This window comes from Octodon degus, unplaced genomic scaffold (assembly GCF_000260255.1).
Source record: "Octodon degus isolate 3935 unplaced genomic scaffold, OctDeg1.0 scaffold00080, whole genome shotgun sequence".
Classification (NCBI taxonomy): Eukaryota; Metazoa; Chordata; class Mammalia; order Rodentia; family Octodontidae; genus Octodon; species Octodon degus.
The window spans coordinates 3,709,341-3,714,914 of record NW_004524656.1 but is presented as its reverse complement, the minus strand read 5'-3'; the positions used below and the strand labels follow the sequence as shown (position 1 = coordinate 3,714,914).

The following is a 5,574-nucleotide window of genomic DNA, read 5'->3' as shown; positions in this document are numbered from 1 at the left end:
CGGCCGCGGTGCGGGGGCCTGGCGTGCGGGCGAGGCCGGGGAGGGCCGCAGCCTGGCGGCTGGCGGGAGGCGCACCCGCAGCGGGGTGGCTGTGGTGGGAAGTGTGGCCCCTGGGCCCTGACTTACTCTGCAGCTGAGTTCCTGCTTTCTGGGACTGATTGTGTGTGTGTGTGTGTGTGTGTGTGTGTGTGTGTGTGTCTGTCTGTCTGTGTCTCTGTCTGTCTCCCTGTCTCCCTGTCTCCCTCCCTCCCTCCCTCCCTCTCTCGCTCTCTCCCTGTCTCCCTCCCTGTCTGTCTCCGTGTCTCTGTCTCTGTCGATATGGAGCATTGAACTCAGGACCTTGTGCTTTCCAGGCAGGCACTTAAGCCACTGAGCTACCTCCCTGACCCCTGGGAGTGATTTTTTTAAAGTGCAAAGGAATTAAACCGAAGAAGCTGGCATTTCTGCAATGTAATTAGAATGCAGAGAGGGCAACACCGGGTTTGAGACGATTCGAAGGGGGCGGGAGTTACCACCCACGTCTCGTAAGAAGAAAACTGCTGTGTCCTGGCATCTCTGTGTCCCTGAGGAATAATTTTGAAGGTGATATAGGTGGGGAAAACCTCCGTGGAGGAAGTTAGCACAACCTGCAAAGTTTATGTCAGCTGTTACCCGAAACCGACTAGATGTCACTTCTGTGTCACCATCATTTCTATTTAGTTCCTTGTGATAGATATCTAATAGTTCCTTGTGATAGATATCTAATAGTAAACACATGATCTTTAATCATTCATAGAGTCCTTTTCTGCGCGTTCTGTAATTCTTCAGTGGCGCATGTGACATCTTGAGACGCATGTAGTAGCTAGAACAGGCTGTGTGGAATGTACTGTACATCGTAGCTGTTACTTGTTACTGCACACATTTCCGATATGTGTGGTGGAAATTCCTATAGAAGTATGTGCGTATAGAGTTGGGAAAGTTACATGAGGTTGTAAAAATACATGATTCTCAATAAGTGTTACTGTTTTATCTCTACCTTTAAAGTTAAACACAAAGGGATAGTAGATGTCATTCTGAGCCTAGTAGTGTTTTGATAACTGTTTTAAGAAAGGTCTGTTTCTGCAGAGGCCAAATAATATTTAACATAAACAACATGTTATGTTGTAACATAAACAGCATAAAAGCAGTAGTATTTGGGCCCTAACTCCTAACTTCGGGGATGATCCCTTAAAATTATTTGAACTGACAGACTTGCTGAGGAAGTTTGTAAATGTGAGGAGTTGAACAGTTGTCACAGTGGTGCTGAGACAGCAGAACTTGGGTGGAGTGCAGGGCTTGTGCAGTGGCACTGCAGGTGTTTGAAACCAGCACTGGCCTTCATTTGCTCTGTGCCTGGGGCAGGGTTCTGGAATTTTCTTTCTCCACCTGCTTCATCAGGGTGACCTTTGGAGCTTTTTGCAAGAGTTTAGTGAGTTAATACATGTAATAGAAAATATTAATTATAATCATTATTTTGCAAAGAATCAAATGGCACCTTTACTGGCCTTATATTAAAGTAGTTTTGACTCAGCTTTGGTTCCCACGCTAGTAATAGTAATAATATCTGTTTGTGACTATCTTCTGAGTGTCACGTGGTGTTAACAGACTACTTAGTCCCTAAAGCCTACAATTTTATCACTTAGGTATATTGTCTGTTTTATACATATGGGTTGAAGTATAAACTTAGTTCAGAATTTAATTGTTTTGAGATTGTATCCATCAAGTATTTTTGGTGTTACATGTCAGACATTACAGAGTATTTGTGAATATATTAAACAAATATGATTAATCAAAACCCATGCTTAAAAACAGTGAGAACAGGGTTGATGTCATAGTATTAGAACTACCTCTCCCTTAACTAAGGGACATTTCCTCCTCCCAGGCACTGATATACTGTGCAGGGAATATATAAATTCAAACAATATGTGTGGTTTTAGAAGGAAAATTAGTCTTAGGTTATGTGGGAATTTTCTTTTTTCCCATATGGGGGCCTGCACCCAGGGCCTTTATATTGAGCACATCCCAACATTTTAAATTTTTTAATTTTGAGACAGTGTCTTGCTAAGTTGCTGTTTGTGCTTAAACTTGCACTTCTTCCTCAACTTCTTAGCAGGGATTACAGATGTGTGTCCACATGCCCAGTTGAGATATTTTTAAAGTGAAGGAGATTTTTGTTAAGGTTTTATTTATGTCTGATAACAAGATTGAATAAAGATTCCTGGTTAATGTTTGAGTTCATATTTTGGTTTTACCATGCTATTCTGTATGTACAATATGTATTGAATTAGGGCTTGATGGGATTACAGAATATCCATATTACTTAATGATAGTTCAAGGTTTTTTTCTTTGTGGCTGCAAATGGTATGAGAGTGATTCATATTTGCTAGATATCATATTTTGAATGTTATTCTTTCCCCTGCCTTGTAAGTGCCGTATAGTGCACCCATTTGCTGGCAGTGGCAGTGAGCCACATGTCGCAGTCAGCCACACCATCTTCAGTAGAAACAGCTGGAACTCTACAGTGTTTGGTGTTGCTGATCTAGAATTTTCAGAAGGATAGGTATATTAAAGGTATTTTCAGTTTATTGGGACCTATCCCCAAGGAGACTCTGTGTAGGTAACATGTAGATTAGCTCAGTTCTTAGCAACCTGTAGTGATATAGCAGCATCCTTTTTAATTATGAGTGTGTATGTTCTCTGGAGTTACTTATTTATGTGAATACCTAGTGCGAGGTGTTAAATTTTTCTTTCCGTGAAAAGTAATGAACAAAGTCTGAAGTTCATATTATAAGTGGTAATCTAAACTCATAAATAATGAACTTCTAGAATTTGATTTTAATGAAAAAACTAAACAACTCAAAGAGAAAAAGGGTAAGGGATTAAAAACAAACCATTCACAGAAAAACTGTTGTTGCTTACCCATACTCATAAGGTGAATCTAGATTAAATGTACATCAAGCGGGTTTTCTTTCCTGTTAAATTGATGAATGTCCAAAAATTTGATAACACCCTTTGTTAGTAATGTTGTAGAGAAATAGTCACAATCTTCCATTGTTTGAGCACTTACAAAGTATAACACCGTCTGTGGGGAGGAATTCATCAGTATGTGTTTATGAAAAGGTTGTAAGTACAATTTCTCCTTGACCAACCCTGGCTCTAGCGCTTGTACATGTTTACGCAGTATAAGGTTAGTCACAAACTCCAAGTCTGGAAAGACCTGAAAATTAAAGGTGTCTTTGCATTTGGTTTTGTTTTAGGGTTAGCCCTCAAACCCTTTTGATGTGGAATCCTAACTTCAACTGAAGAGCCTGCTTGTCTTGGTGCACCTACCAGGTATTGCTACCTTTTCCTTGCTGATACTGTTGCATTTTTTGTTGGTTTGTTACTTTGGATTTACTTGCATGTGAAAACATCAAAAATGGTTTAACCTGATGAATAATAATGAAGATGAATTGACGTCTGTCACTATTAATCACACAGAGTTTTTAGAGCTGTTAATGCTCGAGGTGTCTGTTGAGACATCTTAAAAAAGACAGGTGGGAACCACCGTGTGGTGTAAGGCAAAGATTGCTTTACAGTGGCAACAAAGATCAATAACTAAGGAAAAAAGGAAAAAATTATGTGAGACAGAAAATGAAGATCCTAACCATGTTTAAGTAGATTTGACAAAAAGGACATAAATAAACGTCACTGATTGCTCTGTAGATCATGGAACAACCCAGCATATGTGAAGATCTCCCAACTCAGGAAGAATAGTAGCATTAAGAAGGAAAGATTCAGAAATTTGGGTAGCAGTTTGAAAGTGTAGCAAGGATTGAAAGTTTTTATTATTCCTAACAATTCTTTGACCTTATGGGGAAAGAAAGGTTGCGAGCATTTATTCCACCCACCCCCACACACAACTCCAAATGTACTATCTTAAGTTACTGTTCTTTCCTTGCTTAGACAAATACTCAAAATGAAGGAAGGAAAGGTTTATTTAGCTCACAGTTACTGGAGGTTTTAGTCTATACTCAGCTGGCTCCAGCGGAACATGGAAGAGAGCAACATTTCATGGCTTTGACAAAAGAGCAAGAGAGAAAAGGGAGTGGCAGCAGCTTTGTTGGCTAGCTAGCCTCTCCTCCCTCCTTATGTTGTAATTCAAATTACCTGCTCCAGGGCAGGTGCAGTGCCCACATCCAAAGTAATCACGAACTCCAGAAGCTGCTCCAGGACTCCATGAGGCTTTGGGGGGACACATATACACAAGCCATAACGCGTTTACATATGTTGTGACCAGAATGCGGCTTTTCCTGCCAGTGAGTGTCATGCCTGGAAAAGTATTTGTGCTGCCCACACAACTAGCAGGCCCAGGAATCAAAATTTCCTTAAGAACTCAGTCATAAAGGTCTGTTTTCAAAGTTATTTAATGCCCAAAATGATGTTGATAAACCCATATCAATAAATGTTTTGTACTTTAGCTGACAGATTTGAAAATGAGCCTACAAATACTTTGAAGGATTTTCTGTCACTAGTGAGACAACGATACCTAACCTCGTTAATTGCACAATACATTTAATGGTCAGAACCATTAATAAGCCAGAAGAATCTGTCCTTGAGATGCTAAACATTGACACATTGCTTCTGTCAGTCATTTGTTAGGTGATGGAGGAATTAGCAGGAGGTCTATAAAGACCTAAGCATGAGGACAGTAATGATAACATGAATGGTGTCAATGGCTGCATTGTGAGCATTGATAGCAGAATCGCTAAAGCACCGTGACAAATAAAGAACCATCACATGGACAGTAACATACGTTCATAAGACATGGCATGGGCAGAAATCTTTAGAAGGCCATCTCGGGTGGCAGTGTGTTACCACCTGAGAGCCAGATCCTGGCACGTCACCAGCATCTTGTTCCAGCAGGATTGACCCTTCTCTGAGATCCTAAGGTAACCAGATGTGATGAGTCTTTTCTGCATACATGAACATCTACACCTACAGGGGTTTAGCTTTGATTTTGTATGCATTTGAAAGTTTATCCTGGGTGAAGAGAAAAGCAGTAAAGTTTTTATAATCTTTTCCAATTCTGTAATAAATTATTAGACTGTATTACATATTTAGTTTACTATATTTGTAAGGATATGCATAAGTATTAAAAGTTATCCTCATGTAAATAAACTATAATGTATATAGTATTTATCCCACTTAATATGAATATTCACACATTTACTAAATAAATGTTAATGTGACAAAGTGATATTTATGATCTTTGCAAATCCTAGAAATTCTAAATTTTGACATATACCGGAGGCCAGGTACATGTTTTAAGTGCGAATGGTAGACCTGTGCCTTAAAAAGATTTCCAGAATAGTAGAGTAGAAATCGTTGGAAAGTGGGAATGTAGACTGGTGCAACCGTTATGGTAATCAGTGTGGAGACTCCTTAGAAAAGTTGGACTGGAAATCCCATTTAAACCTGCTATTCCTCTACTGGGAATTTTCCTGGAGGATATGAAAACATCATATCATAGGGATATATGTGTGCCTATGTTTATAGCAGCACAATTTGTGATAG

The 5,574-nt window shown here is 39.6% G+C and overlaps 1 protein-coding gene across 2 annotated transcripts in view; it reads left to right on the top strand.

Moving 5' to 3' along the window:
• Window positions 1-5,574, top strand: part of Sc5d (sterol-C5-desaturase) — a 14,781-nt gene that overhangs the window by 378 nt on the left and 8,829 nt on the right. For both annotated transcript variants that reach the window (XM_004636531.2, XM_023721168.1), the window contains exon 2: window positions 3,276-3,351. The gene's annotated coding sequence lies outside the window, so the exon portion shown is untranslated. The remainder of the gene's footprint in view (window positions 1-3,275; window positions 3,352-5,574) is intronic.